The 15,432-nt window shown below is 57.3% G+C and overlaps 1 long non-coding RNA gene across 2 annotated transcripts; it reads right to left on the bottom strand.

Annotated features, from left to right (window-relative positions):
• Positions 1-1,357: 1,357 nt before the first annotated feature.
• LOC150045169 (uncharacterized) lies at positions 1,358-12,875 on the bottom strand. Of its 2 annotated transcripts, none has more exons than XR_016532970.1 (5): positions 12,808-12,875; positions 7,845-7,983; positions 6,251-7,435; positions 5,904-6,000; positions 1,358-4,743 (listed from the first exon to the last, which is right to left on the bottom strand). It is a non-coding gene; the product is annotated as an uncharacterized LOC150045169 (long non-coding RNA). The 2 variants fall into 2 exon arrangements; XR_016532969.1 differs by having other exon boundaries at positions 7,845-8,006; positions 12,808-12,863.
• Positions 12,876-15,432: the final 2,557 nt, after the last annotated feature.

Below are 15,432 nucleotides of genomic sequence, written 5' to 3'. Positions count from 1 at the left end.
CTCATACCCAGCCCTAAAGAAATCACAACTCCCTGACACTCAGCTACCCGTTCCATGGCCACCTGGCTGCTGAGTAGTGACAGAAATGGAGCTAAAGTACACTCACACGTGCATGGCTGGTGGATTTATCATTCTTTTGGTATTTCTGTCTGCAGTTTCATGACCTAGGGCTAGCTCCCAATTGTCTATAAAGGCCCCCAAAATAAAGACTCCAGACATCACCACCTGTGTACAAACTAGACAGGTGTTGTAAGACTGACAAGTGTTCTTTCTTATTGTGGCTGCCATGGGACTATCATCTAAAAAAAAAAAAAGTGAAACCAAGTGCACTCTGGGAGAAGTTGCAGCGTGTGCCCAGTGTCCAAAACTTTGGAAGACTGAGCCTACTTCTCACTCTCCTTTGGAGAATTCAGGCCCAAAGGCATTACCAAGTCCCGCCTCCCTGGCAATCACCTCCCTGTCAGTCAAGTTCCAACCCTGGGTTAGCCCCGCCCCAGCCATGCTGACAACCAAGCTGTTAATCGTCATGGGACAGAGCAGTGCTAGATCTGATGTTAGTCAGAAAGAAATCCACAAGCCATTAGTTTCTGCTGAAAGGAACAGACCAGGAAGCCATTAGTTAGTCAAGAGGGAAGAGAGGTTAATTAAGAGGCGGTGGAAGCCAGGCCTGGGAGCCTGGAGCGCCCAGGGGGGCAGGGGTGGCTGTTAGTGTAGTCAGCCCTTGGGACAGCCAGGGCGAGGCAGGGGTTAGCTGGGGGACAGCAAGAGTTAGTGCAAGAGAGCCACAAGTAGCCCAAAGAGGCCAAGGTGCCTACTGGGGATGAGGCATGAAATCACCCCCAGGTGTGGCCCCGGCCTAGCAGCTGGCGGGCTCTGGGGGAGGCTGGGCCTAGCCATGAACAGGACAGGGGCCTGGGGTGACTTCCTGGCCAGCCTGTGAGGCCTTGGGACTCGGATCCTGCTCCCCACTCCCTCCTGCTGCCGTGCCCGGGGCCTCCCCCATGGGTGCAGGCGGTAGGACAGGGAACGACTCCTCGTGTCCAGGCCTAGGGCAGCGCTCTCTGCGACTTCCGGTGTGGGGACCTGCTTCCGGCGTGAAAACAGTCCCACTTCCGGCATGCGGTCCCACAGAGGAAGCAGCCCCCCCAGCTGGCTTCCGGTGTGCGCTCTCTGGTTGTGGGCCGCGTCCCCTCCAGTCGTGTCCCTTCTTCTCAGCTTTCAGGGGGGAAGAATGCCTCTCTGATTGACTTCCTGTGTGCTAAAACTGCCCCTTGGCGGCTCTACTATGAAGAAGGCCACTACATGGACTTCCTACTCAGGGAATTTAGGAAAAAAAAAAAAAAATCCCTGCTCACCCACTTCCGGCCTAGACCCTGCCCCTCCGATCACTTCCTGTCCAGGCCACGCCCCTCTGGTGGCTCTTCCGGCCACGCCCCCTTTGGACTCCTGTCCAAAATGGCTGCCTCTCTGTCTCTTCCTGCCTCTGAGCTGGGGAAGGCCCAGACCCCCACACTGGACCCACAGGCCTCCCACACACCCACCCAGAGGGTCCCCTGGTCCCGCCTCTCCTGGTGGCAACCAGACTTCTGCACAGAGGAGCAGGTCATGCACCAGGTCCAGCCTTCCCACAGCCACTGGACCGCCTCGCCCTCCTCTGGGCCTCTCCGCTTAGGGACGTCCCCTGCTTCGGCCCGGCCCCGTGGGCCCTTATGAGCAGCCAACGTGGGACGTCTGTCTGCAAGGCCATCCTGGGGACATCTGCTTGCCAAAAGGAAGGGGGACCAGCCCCCCTGCACGCGGGGGCCCAGAGCTCGGCAGGGCTGGGTTAGTAAGAAGAGAAAACGTGGTTAGTAGGGCTGGGTTAGTAAGTCAAGAGCACAGCACCGGCAGACAGGGGCGCCTCCGCAGACACACATGGTCGCTGGGAGGAGAGGAGGAAGGCACGCAGGGCCCACTAGTGTGTTAAGGACGGTGGGGTGCAGGGGAGGCGCCCACCCCACCTCCAGGTTAGACAAGTTAGTAATCCAACAAAGGAGCTGCCTACGGAAAAGAAAGCCGAGAAGGAGGAAGGATGTGGAGAAGAGATGGCGAGGGGTTCAAAGCGAGAGTCTGTCCCAGGCAGGAAGGGTCTGTGTGCAGAGCACCCAGAGACCAGGGCCCGGGCAGGGAATGTGAGCTATCCGATGCCACCCTCGGCCTTTTTGCCCTTTGAAAGCCTCTGCATGGTGAGAGCCCTCAAGGATGGGAGTGCTCGCCCCCACCACGGACAAATGAAATCATTGGCCCCAAAGTCACCCAGCAGGAAGTGGCATAGTTGTTGGGGGGAAGCACAGGTTAGGAGGTTCCCTCGTTTGTAAGCCCTGTCCTGCGGTGTGTGTCTGCACAAAGATCCCAGCTCACAGGGCAGGGCCTTCCTGAGGCTCGCCTGCCCTCACATTCCAGCCCCTGGCAAAGCTCCAGGGGCTGCTTTGGTTAGTAGGGTCTGGCTGTGCGGAGTTAGTAGGGCATGCTTAGGGGCCTGGTTAGTGGGTTAGTCAGTTGGCAGAAGGCCAGCACCCTGTCACACGCCCCAGTGCCCAGCCGAGCCCTGGGTTGGTTAGTAGGTTAATTGCACCATGCAACCACGGCCCAACCCCCCTCCCCGCCCACACACACAGCCCCAACCACCATCTGCAGCTCCAGGGGCTCCTGCCTACCAGCTCAAGGGCCTGACCAGGGCAGGGGCTCTGCCTCTTCCATCCCCGTTACCACCCCCACTCACCCAGAACTGAGCCCCTATGGGGGAAAGCTCTGTGTTTCTCCATGTCTGGGCATGGAGTCTCAGAGACTGGTCCTTTTGTCCTGCTTGTCCCAGGAGGAAACCCCCTGCCTGGTTCTGGTCAGCCCCTTCCAAGAGAGCTGGGTGTGTTCACACACACACACACACACACACACACACACACACACACACACAGATACACACTCACTCACCTCCCAGCATCCTCCCACAAACCATCTGCTCTCCCACAGCCCTCAGCAGGCTTGATGGGCGCTTTTCCCATCACCCATTGCCAGGTGAGAGGTTCAAGCTGCTGCTACCACTGGCCTGCCCTTGGTCTCCCACACAAAATCTCTACCCAACCCACCTGGCCTCTGCAACGAAGTACAGACTCCCCAGCCCTCCTTTCTGCTTCCCTTCCAGACAAGGCTTCTGCCACCTGATACAGCCCTAATGACGGTGTCTGTCTTCATCACTGCTGTAAGGTCCCCACTGAAATCCAGCCTCCGCATCATTTTAAAGGCTCTGATGAATCCTGCACTTACAGAAATCGGTAGCCCTTAGTTTTGATTTGGTTGTTGTTTTGTTCTAATTTCTCCCTAGAAGCTTTCAACTACGCCCCACCTTTCCCATCCTCCAAGGACCTGGTTGGTTCAACTTTTCTAGAAGCCCCTGGGGTCTCGTTTGCACTCCACTCCCAAGACCCCAGAGCCCTTGGCCTCCCTTGGCTTTTTACAGCACTGCTCATTCTCCACTTTTGGAGAAGGGAATGAGGAAGGGCTGGGTCTCTCCCACCTGGCATGACACATAAGCACTGTAAAGCTCTGAGCCATGGTTACATCTCTACCCATCTTCCCCCAGGTGGCACGGGAAAGAGACCAAAGTAAGTACTCAGTTCTGATGGGCAGAGTTAAATACCTCCAGAAACTGGAGGCCATGAAATACGGAAGGCTGGCTGGGGGAGGGCTAGTCAGAAAGGCCTCCGGGGTTCAGACGCCATGTTTTAGAATTCTGCAAGCCAAAGGTCTTTCCCACCCTAAGTCTAAACTACCAGCTGGCTGAGAGCATTCCTGGCTCACCTCCTACAAGCCTAGCACCATGTGCGATATGTGATAGAGCCAGCAGAGCCCATGGCCCCGGTACCCCTATGGAGGGGAGGAAGCTCCTCCAGGGCCACCCCGGCACTGGGCTCCCCACATCTACCTGTCTCTATCCAGGGGCCATGCCTGCTGCTCAGCTGCCCAAGCCAATGGATCCCCTGGGAGGACTTCTGGTTTCTAGACTGGCCCAAGGCAGGCCAGCGCTGGGGCTGTCCCCTGTGAAAGGGGTCTGCAATCAGGGGTAGGGAACAGAGAGGGAGCCTCTGGGGCTCCTGCACATGTGGGGGGCCTGTCCAGCCTCAGCCCTCAAGGACAGAGAGCCTCTGGGGGGGACAGTCAACAAGAGCCGGGACAGTCTGGCTGAGCATGGGCTTAGGTGACCACCAGTCCTGGAGGCCATAGGGCAGAGGAGTGAGCAGAGGAAGGGGCTGAGCTGACTTACTGGTCCCTGTGGGCCTCTCTGGCCGTGCCTCTCACTGTGAGAAGCACCCTTCATTTCAGGATCACCCAACCCTTTGCCCCTCCCAGAGCTGGGGAAGCATCCCACACAACAGTCACTCAGTGTCACTCACAGGGCCCGCGGTGGAGAAAGCCCCATCCATGACCCACCATCACTCCTGTCCCCAGCCTTGGAAACCGGAGGCCCAGCCCGGGGGAGGATGTATGCTGGGCCTTGGCCCAGCCCAGGTGCGGGGTATGGCTGGGACTGGAGGACTCAGATCCACCCAGGAAGGTTGGGCCCTGCAGGCTGACGCAGTGGGGTAAATGGTCTGCAGCCTCTCACGCCCCAAACTATCTGCCCGAGCCAGGATGGGGTCCTTTGATGAGCAGACATCTTCCATCAAGGAGTCTTCATGAGAAGGACGAGGTCAGCATGCGATGAGCCTGAGGTCAAAATCCACAGTCACCAGGGAGCCCCAGAGACAAAGCCCAGGCCCTGGAGATGCTCTGGGGTAGACCACAGCCTCCATCTCAGCCCCCCTCATTTCCAGCCCCAGTTGAGAGGCTCATTGGAGCCCCCCACACACTTGTCCCCATATCCACCCAGACTTCTGGGTGATAGAGAACTTTGGATGGTAAAAATCTTGGTAAGAGAAACTCAAGGCCAAGCCTTGGAATACATGCCTGTAATCCCTGCTACTCAAGTGACAAAGACCAGCCTGGACAAAAAAGTCTCACCCAACAAGCCAAGTGTGATAGTGTGGGTTTCCCATCGCAGCCACAGAAAAGGCTTATGTAGTTCAAGATTAGCCCTAAGACAAAAAAAAAAAAAAACAGGGGGAGACCTGAAAAAAATAATTAAAGCAAAAAGGGATGGAGGGTGGCCAGGAGTTTGGGCTAGTGGTAGAGTGCTTGCCTAGCATGCACAAAGACCAGGGTTCAGTTCCTTGGTACCACATACATAGAAAAAGCCGGAAGTGGCGCTGTGGCTCAAGTAGTAGAGCTCTACCTTGAGAAAACCCAAGGGCAGTGCCCAGGCCCTGAGTTCAAGCCCCAAGACTAGCAAAAAAAGGGATGGAAGTATAGCTAGGGTGGCAAAGCACCTGCCTAGCAAGGGTGGAGGCCAGAGCCCAAAGCCCAATGCCGAAAAAGAGCCAGACGCCGGTGGCTCACACCTGTCATCCTAGCTACTCAGGAGGCTGAGATCCGAGGATCTCGGTTCAAAGCCAGCCTGGGCACAAAAGTCTCCTGACTCCTATCTCCAAATAACCACCAGAAAACTGGAAGTGGTGCTGTGGCTCTAGTGGTAGAGTGCTAGATTTGAGCTGAAGAGCTCAAAGGCAATGCCCAGGTCCAGAATTCAAACCCCATGACCAACAAAGAAAGAAAGAGAGAGAGAAAGAAGCTTGGGGACAGAGAGTACACAGAGGTGAAAGTCATTAAGTCTGGGCAGGCCAGCTCGGAGGACCCAAGAAATAACTCTTGGAGCACAGGGTCTGGATGGGTGGACGACCTTCAAGTGCCCCCCATGCCTTGAATTTCCTTTCCAGCATTTTCTCTGAAGGCCCTCCTCCCCCACCTAGTACCCAGGACAGAGAGCTCACCCCTTCGCAGTTCTGACACAGGGCAGACTGTGTACCTCCGGACCCTCAGCATCTGTCTGGGGCCGGGCTCCCATCCACGTCTGCAGGATACAGGAAGCTGCAAAGGCCCAGGCCAGGTGTGCACCCAGGAAATTCTTTCCCCCCACCCTGCTGGACCACACAGAACCAGACTTCCCTCCTCAACCGCATGCCTCCTCCCCCAATTACCCCCCCAACCAGCGCCTTCACACAGTAGAAGCACCTGGCCAGACCTAGGCTGGGGGTGGGAGGGACACAGGAAGGAGGACCCTCTACTCCATGGAAGCAGGCTGGGGCTGCCCACCCTCCCCAGCCCCACCCAGTCTTACCTGGAAGTGGCCCCAGGGCACCGGGCCACCACACATCCAGCAGGGCTCTTTCCCCAAGCACACCGCTGTACGACTGTTCTGCAAGAGAGCAGAGCACACCACGCCGCAGCAGAGAAACACACCCAGCATGGTCCCAGCACCCCTCCCCTCAATCTAAAACACACACCTGGACAGCACTCACTGCTGGGGAGAACCAAGGCTCAGGTCTTCTGTGAGCAAGACACCCACCTCCAGGCTCCCGGACAGGTGACCAGGAGAAAGTGGAGTGAACTTGGAAGCTAGACAGAAACTGATGGGAGCCCTGGGTTCTGGAACTCAGAGCCCAGCTCTGCACCCCACCATGCAGTGTGTGGCTCTGGGCAGCCTCCAGCCTGGATGTTCATCAGTGGGGCCTTCTGTCCAGCTTTGCTCGCTCCAGCCCCCATGATCCACAGGAAACTTGGGGGAAACACAGAGGTGTGTGTGTACACGAGCACACGTCATGGATTGAACTCAGGGCCTCACCCTCCCTGTTTCTTTACCTACAGCTGGTGCTCTATTACTTGAGCCATGCCTCCAATCCATCATTTTGCTGATTAACTGGAAGTGCTCAGTGCTGGCCTGGCTCAGAAGCATGGTCTTCTGCTCTCAGCCTCCTTAATATCGTTGCAAGCTACCAACACCTGGCCGACAAGGGCTCTGAAAACCACCCTACGGGCCCAGTCTGGAAAAGGTCCGAGAATTCCCTTGACCTCCTATGCAGGACAGATCTGAAGTCTCACTGTCGGCAACAGATGTGATGCACAAACCACAGCCAGCACAGGCCGGGTGCCAGTGCCCAGAGCCCACTGAGAACAGTTCTGGAGCCCTTGAGTCCAAGCAAGGAGCCAGCAGGCCAGTCAAGAAGGCCAGGTGAGCCACCAAGTCCCCAGTCCCTAACCCTGGGCCTCCAGGGACACAGGCCACCACTGTGACAGTTCTGACACCAGGATGGGGTGTGGAGTCCCCCCTAAAGTACAGGGCATCTGGGAGTCCAGGACAGACATGTCCCCGACAGGCCAGCAGAGGACAGCCTGACATACCCAGGGCCAGCGTGCTGCAATACTTATCTGCCAAGGGTCTTTGTTGCTGGCCCGGGACCATCCCAAAGATGCTGGGGGGCGGGGGTCCCGGTGTCGTCCCTCTGTGGCAGGAACTGGTGGAGCTCTGTGAATAGATCCCAGGGCTGCTCAGATGAGCCCTGAGTGACCCACAGTGACCCATAGGCCCCAGAGCCCCAGGGCTGTGGAAGTGCCTAGAGAACTCCAGCTTCTGGGTATCGCTGACATCGTATGGTGGTAGAAGGGAAAATGTGGAGTGTAGGGTCCGGCTGTGGGGTCCATGTGAGAACTGTGTGTGAATCATACATCTCTGAAGGCCTCTTTTCTCCAAACCTGTCCCCAGAGAAGGGAATTGAGCGAGGCTGACACTTTGGGGACTGCCCCACATTGCACGGGCACAGGAGACTCATCACCTGTGCTTGTGCCAGGCCTGCCCCACTCCACACTCAGGCCAAGGTCTGGGCCCCTGTGATGGGGGGGACCAGAAGCCCGGGACTCCCTGTGGTCTCTCCTACCTTCCCTCTGAGCCTCGGGAGACTCTGGGCTGGGGTATCAGGGCTGGCAGAATGCCGTAAGAGCGATCTCCATCACATCCCTTGGGTTTTCCTCGAGCCCAGGAGACATGGCAGCCACAGGTCCTCCTCAGAAGCCATCCTGTGAGTAGAGACCCATGGCAGCTGTCACCAAGAGAGGAGACCAGAGTAAGGGATGCTGTAGTGCACGTGAGCTCAAATCACACTGGAGCTCCTCGGACCAGCATCAACCAGAGCCTCTTAACATGTTAACCGGGCCTTGTGACATACACCTGGAATCCCAACCACACAGGAGAATTAGGTACAACTCTGGTTTAACGTCAGCCCCAGACATACACACAAGACTCTGTTAATAAACAAGCCAGGCACTGGTGGCTCATGCCTATAATCTATAGCTACTCAGGAGGCTGAAATCTGAAGATAGAGGTTTGAAGCTAGCCCAGGCAGGAAAGCTTGTGAAAATTTTATAGACTTGAGTGGTTCAAGTGGTAGAGCACTAGCCTGGAGCAAAAGAGCTCAGGGACAGCATTCAGGATCTGAGTTCAAACCCCAGGACCAATAATAAGTAAGGAAGTAGACAAATAAATAAACAAATAAAGCAAAAGGCAATAAAAGGTTACAGATGTTTCTCAAGTGGTGGAGTGCCTGCCTGACAAGCATGAGGCCCTGAGTTCAAGTCTCGGTAGCACCAATCACCACCACATCTTCCCATGTCCTGCCAAGGATCAAGGCCTCCTAACTGAGTTCCACCCTCCCGTAACTTTGAGCCAGCCATCCGCCCTGAATCTGTCTTCCCACCCACAAATGGGGGTCACGGGGCCCCAGCCGGGCATCCCTGAGAGAGGGCTGGACAGAATGCTCAGTATTAGCTAATGGGTGCCACCCCAGTTTGCCAGGGCGCTGTCCTAGAGCCTTTTCTACTCAAGGCTGGCACTCTACCATTTGACCCACGGTGCACTTCTAGCTTTTTAGTGATTCACTGGAGATAAGAACCACACTTTTCTTTCCTGATACCACGTACACAGAAAAAGCTGGAAGTGGCACTGTGACTCAAGTAGCAGAGCGCTAGCCTTGAGCAAAATGGGTCCAAGGACAGTGCCCAGGCCCTAAGACATGAAAATGGAGGTGCTGTGCCCTGCCATTAGCCAGCTTGAAACCAGCACAATGAGGACTCTGAGCAGGACTGGTGGACCCCAGAAAATACCATCATCACTCATTGGGGTCCAGTTACTATTGCTATCACACACGCGCACACACACACACACACACACACACACACACACACACACACACACACGTTAGGAAACACATGGCAGCACATGCTGAGTCAGACTGGCTCAGAGGCGAACCCAGATTCTACCACTAGATGCTGTGTCCCTGAGCCAGTCACTCAACCTCTCTGAGCCTCTGCTTCTCCCTTGTAATGTCTGATTAAGTGCCACCTTTCCAGCAAGAGCTTTGCTCCCTGGCTAAGGCCTGAGGTCAGCTCCCTCTCCTCTCTTCTTCTCCAAACCCTGAGATCTCCACTATCCAGCCCCCCCTCCCCACTTTCCAAGGGTCGCATAATCATTTCCAGCTCAGCCAGCTGGCACCCCTTGCCCCAGGAAAACAGATGTCACCTTTGGCCAGACTCCGCCTCCGCCTCCAGTGGCTTTGACTATTGTGACCAGTGACCAGAGGAGGGGGCCCTTGGAGCAAAGGATGGGCCTGCAGTGATTCAAGGCCCTCAGGAACTTGCACAGGGCCCCTAAGCCCCCCACCAAAACAATAAACAAACAGAGCCAGGTGTCAGGGGCTCACACCTGTCATCCTAGCCCCTCAGGAGGCTGAAATCTGAGAATGGAGGTTCAAAGCCAGCCTGGGCAAGAAAGTCCACCAGACTCCAGTGAACCACCAGAAAAACTGGAAGTAGTGCTGTGGCTCAAAGTGGTAGAGCACTAATGCTAACCCTGAGTGCAAAAGCTCAGGGACAGCACCCAGGCCCTGAGTTCAAGCTCCAGTACTGGCACAAAGGAGGAGGAGGAGGAGGAGAAGGAAGGGAAGGGAAGGAGAGAGAGAGGGAGAGAGAGGAGTAAGAGAAGGGAGGGAGGAAGGAAGAAAAAGAAGGGCAGGAGGGAAGTAGGGAGAGAAAGGAAGGGAGAGATGGGAGGGATGGAAGGAGGGATGGAATTGAACAGCTAGCATGCCCGGAAGGCGCTGACTGCTCAACAGAAACAAAACCAGCCACGCATCAGGGCAGGGGGTGGCAGGGAGCATGGCCGGCTAGGGACAGCTGTGCCATGGCATCCGGTGTGGGCACTTCCCAGACTCCACCACCTTTCTCTCTAGCACCACAATTCCTACTCTCTTCTTTTTTGCTCTGGTCAGTACCAGGATTTGAACTCAGGGCCTCATATTTGCTAAGTGCCTCCAGCCTCTTTTTGTTTCAGGTTTTGTTTTTTTAATAGATTCTATTGTCTTTGCCTAGGGTTGGCCTCTTGCCATGATCCTCCTCCCTCTGCCTCCTGCAGAGCTGGGACTACAGGTACATTTTCAAAGCAGAATAGATCTAATCAAAATGGTAGAAGGCCTGCCAAGGAAGTATGGGCCTTGAGCCCAAAGGCCAAAGAAAAGAAAGGGGGGGGAGGGAGGAAGGGAGGAAAGAAGGAAGGAGAAAAAAGAGCTGGATGTGGGTGGCTCATGCCTGTAATACTAGCTACTCAGGAAGCTGAGATCTGAGGATCTCAGTTCAAAGCCAGCCCAGGTACTAAAGTACGTGAGACTCTTATCTCCAATTAACCACTAGAAAACCAGAAGTGGTGGTGTGGCTCAAGGGGTAGGGTGATAGCCTTGAGCTGAAGAGGTCAGGGACAAGGACAAGGACAAGGTGTAGGGTGGTAGCCTTGAGCTGAAAAGCTCAGGAACAGCACCCAGGCCCTGAGTTCAAGCCCCAGGACTGGCCAAAAAAAAAATAAATAAATAAAAGAGCTGGAGACATAAAAATGGAATTTTTCTTTTGTGATTTTTTTTCTCCTCTCTGCGTTTTCCACACTGATTATCTATCTTGTGGCATTTATTACATTGGTAGGGAAAAATGGATGCTCCAAAAACTATTATTTTGGCAGAGAAGCAGGACTCAAACTCACTGTCACTCATTGGCTGGTGCTTGACGGCCTACGCCCCCAAAAATGTTCTCTCGGAGGTACAAGACGGGACTGGCTTTCGGCTGGTTGGCAGGTGCCCTACCTCCTGAATCACACCTCCAGCCCCCAGCCCCCATTTTTTTAAGTCCCATTTTTAACGCAGGCGCACAGAAGGTGGCAGAAGCTGACGGTCAAGCTGCGGGGGGGGGGGGGGGTCCATCTTTGAGACCCTGCAGACTTTCTGCTTTGTCCCTGTGAAGGAGTGAGGGGACAGGCTAAAATTGAAGCAAGAAAGGCAAGAGGGTAGACTTCAGGCCCGTGTTCACTACCAGAGGCCACTAAACCAGCCAGCAGATGGGCATGGAGGTGAACCCCCAAAGTCAACCCAACTCAGGTGGAATTCTAACAGGGAAAGAGAGAGGGGGGCCAAGGGAAGGTGAGCCCCGCTGCCCAGACTTCAGCTGGCCCTGTGGGAGGAGAGGGGGGAGGATGGCTGCTGGCTGACCACCTGCCTGAGGAGGGAGAGGTTCTTGGCCCCGCCCCAAGTCCGCTGACGCAGCGCCCTGGCCACGTGGCCGGGACATCTGTGTGTTTGAAGCCCCGCCCCTCAGGTCTGGGACCCACGGGGGAGGGGAGGGGCGGGGCTCGGCTTCCCCTCCCTCCCCCCTTCCGTCTGCCTAGTGAAATTACTCATCCCTGCTCGGCGTCCTCCCAGCCCCTCCTCCCAGGCGCTCTGGGGACTCGCGGGAAGGAGGGGATGGATGCGTAGAGGCTGCGCGCCTTCTGTCCCAGGCTGGGGTGGGGGGGGGGGCCGCTTCTTGCAAGTTCTCTCCGTCCCCCCTCCTCCCTCCTCCCTCCTCATCCCCCCCCCCAAGCAGGTGGGGCGTTTTCCCAGCCGTGGCACTGCAGTGGGGAGCGTACCAACCATCCGGGGCGCACCGCAGCCTCGGTGCGGCCGTGGAGACGGGAGGAGGCCGGGCCTGGGGCGTCTGTCCTCCCGCCGGGCCAGGGCGGCCCAGGGCAGGCGGCGGCGGGTGGGGGGGGGGTACTGCCGGAGCTGCAGGGGTCCCCTCCCCCTGTCACCCCAGCTCCTCCATGGAGAGTCTGGGGGAGCCCAGGGGGAGGGGAGCACCGAGGGGCTGGGTTCCAGGGTCCGCCCCCCCCCCAGGCCCTGGTGGAGTTGGGCCCAGGTTCCCGCGTCCCGCTTGGGTGGGTGACCTTGGCCGGGTCCCCAGTCACCGCTGGACCTCCGTTTTCCTCATCTTCGGAATGGGTTCTTCCCCGCGGGCGTGGGGAGGGTGGCTCCCTAACACTGTCTTGATCCTCGTCCCCCCTCCCCCGTCCCTTCCCAGTCCCACAAGTGAAGGCTTGGCAGGTGTGTTGGGGAGAGGAATGGGGATTGGGGGAGCTCGAAGACCCCACCCTGCCCTCGCCACCCCCACTTCCAAGACCAGCTCAACCTGGCGCACAGCTGGGCCCCTCAGCTGCCAGCCCTGGCGAGTCTGGAAGATCTCCCCAGCCCACCCCGTACCTAGGCGTGGGGGAAGGGGAGGGCATTCGCCCCCTCCGTCGATGGGGACCACCAGGCACCCCAACAATGAAACCCGGGCGCACTCTTCTTTTCCTTCTCCCACGGTTTCATAAGCCGAGGGTCTGCTGGGTTGGGGTATCACTGGGCCCCCCCCCCAAACTGCGGGGCGTTTATCACCCCCTGAACGCCGTGTCCTGAGCTCTGGGCCCCACCGTAAGTCCCATCCTCGGAGAGTTTGGGGGAGGGGTCCCCGGGCGGAGAGAGGATGCTTGGAGAGGGAGCGATGGCTTACCTGCTCTGCTTCCTGCGGCGGGGAGTGCCGAGGGCTCTTTGTGCCCGGGCGCTCGGTGCCGATCTGGGGGAGCCGGTGGCAGCGCCTCCCCTTGCAAGCTCCGCCCCGCCCTCGTCCGCAGCCCCCCTCCCTCCGCCGCCCCCCTCCGGCCCCCCAGCAGCGCGTGGCCCGCGTCTTTGTAGCTCTGCAGAGCGCATGAAATTTTAATGCGGGAGCGGCGGGCGGCGGCGGCGGCCGCCGCGCCCCACCCAGAGCCTTGGATCTGCCTCTCCGCCCCCGCCTTGCTGCGCCCCTCCTGGACCCCCGACACCTGCCCCAGACCCCCAGCCTGGGAAGCGAGAGGCAGCTGGACCTGGGCGGGGTGGGGGGGCCGAGCACATGGCCGCCCCATCGCACAAAGGGCCTCGCCAGGCTGCGCGCTCAGCCTCCGGCATCCCCGCCCGCGGCGTTTCCTTGGCAACGCTGGCCGGTGGACCCCGCGGCCGTGCCAGCGGGGGAGCTGGGCAGCCTGGGTCGCCGCTGCCGGGACCAGACAAGTGGGGAGCAGACTCCTGAGCCCCAGAGAGAGAGAGATCAGGAGAAACTGGGCTCTGCCAAGCACTCTGCAGTGATGCCAGGACTCGAACCCACGCCTGAGACTTAGTGCCCAGCATAACGGCATGCATTCATACATTCCCCCTCCCCTCCCCAGCATGGATGGGTTTGGTCTTTTTCCTAATTGCTCTCTGCTTAGTACTTTTGGGGGGGAGGGGGATGGGCAGGAAAATGGGGGCTCGAATTCAGAGCTTTGAACTCTGCTGGGACTCTACCACTTGAGCCATGCCTCTGGTTCTGCATTTAACTGGTGAATTGGTGATGAGCCACTCTTGGGTGTTTCTTCCTGGGCTGGCCTCCAACTTCAGTCCTCCAGATTTCAGCCTCCATTGGCTCCTGGTGTATTTCTAGAACTAGGGTGCTACCATGACAGGCTGAGAGCATTGCCTCCAAGCTCCAGGCCTCAACCCAACACCACTGAGTCAAAACCTCCATGACAGAAACTAGAGAGAGTTGTGTGCTTTAACCAGAGAACTCCCAGGCTCCTTCAAAGCTGTAGAATGACTTTGCCAGAACATTCCATCTTGAGGCCTCCCCATCTCAACCGAGAGCCAGGCCTGCAGTGGTGTGTACCTGTTGTCCCAGCCAGAGGGAGGAGCAGCTCAGAATGGCCTGGGCCTTTATCAAGAGCCTACCTGGAAAAATAATCCATATGAGAGAGAAAAGGTAGTGTGGCCTAAGTGGTAGAGTACCTGCCTAATAAGCAATAAGTTCAAACCCAGTGATGGAAGAAAGCAAGAAGGAAGGGAGGGAGAGAAGAAAAAGAGAGAGAGAGAGGACGAAAAGATGAAAGGGGAGCTGCAAGATCCAGTGACAGCCTCTGTAAGGGACACAGGTGGGATTTGAACCTCTTCCTCCATCCTGGCCTTCATTACGTCCAAACCCAATTCAACAAGCTGGCAGCACATTTCCATCTCGCCAGGCCCAGGGCTAGTGCAGAAAGCCAGAGCGCCCTGGGGAAGCTCAGACACAGCCCTGTTCCTGGCACAGTCAACCTGCCAGGAAGGTGAGATCTCAGAGGCTGCACCTTCCCTTGAGTCCAGCCCACACCTGCAGCTCCTCCCCCCCCCCCCTGCCAATTTGGTTGGCAAGCAAGCCCGGAGGAACTAGGGGTGACCCAGTCTCCACAGACACAGAAGGTGTGTTGAGAACCTGTCATCCATTTCTCTAATCCGTCAGTTATTTCCTATATCATTTCAGAGAAGGGAATAAACCCAAACCACTCCCCTGACCCCCCCCCTGCTCCCTACCTCCTCTGCTGTTCCCTGCTCAGCCCAGGTGAACTGAGGCTGTCTGTCCACTGTCCTGTGCCAGAGCTTCTCAGAGTCCAGCCGTAGCTATGGTGATTCTTGTGGACCTGGCTTTGAGGTAGGCGGGGACTGAACACTTCAAGGCGAGGCTGACCCCCACGTAAGGGCCAGTGAAGGGTCCTCTGCGTGGTTCTTCCTGGGCTGGCTTCCAGCTCCCATCCTCTAGATCTCAGCCTCCTAAGTAGCCAGGATTACAGGCGTGAGCCAATAAGGATTCCAGTAAGGGCCCATCTGGCTCTCCTCTGACCCCAGTGGGCATTTCTTCATCGTGGTGCACAGTACACCAGGGTCCCCCCTGCCCCAGGTGGGGGACAGATGGGCACCCGTTGGCCCTTTGGCCTCTGCTTGTGTGGGGAGCAGAGCCATCTCTGGTGTGCTTCTCTCTCCTGAGCAGCGTCAGAGACACCCTAATGGCTGCTTTAGACTTGGGGTGCTGTCACAGCACCCCTTGGGATTCACATGTGGTTTGAGAGTGACAGCGGAGACCCCTCTTGTCTCCTCATTGATGTCAATTGGACCCTGGCCTTACAGTGTGGGTCAGCCGGGCCTGGAAGACCACCGTCCCCCAGATAACAAGTGCCACCCTCGCCACTGCTCATCAAGGGTCGGTCCAGCGTAGCTGCCATCTATGAAGGAGCCAATGAAGGAGCAGTTCTCCCAAACAAACATTTCCCCCTTTCTGCTGTTCTCAAAGAGGATCTGAGCCTCTCCCCAGAGAAGG

The sequence above is a fragment of the Megascapheus bottae genome, chromosome 28, assembly GCF_031878675.1.
Source record: "Megascapheus bottae isolate mThoBot1 chromosome 28, mThoBot2.hap1, whole genome shotgun sequence".
NCBI lineage: Eukaryota > Metazoa > Chordata > Mammalia > Rodentia > Geomyidae > Megascapheus > Megascapheus bottae.
The sequence above is the reverse complement of the archived record's forward strand: the minus strand, read 5'-3'. Positions and strand labels throughout refer to the sequence as shown.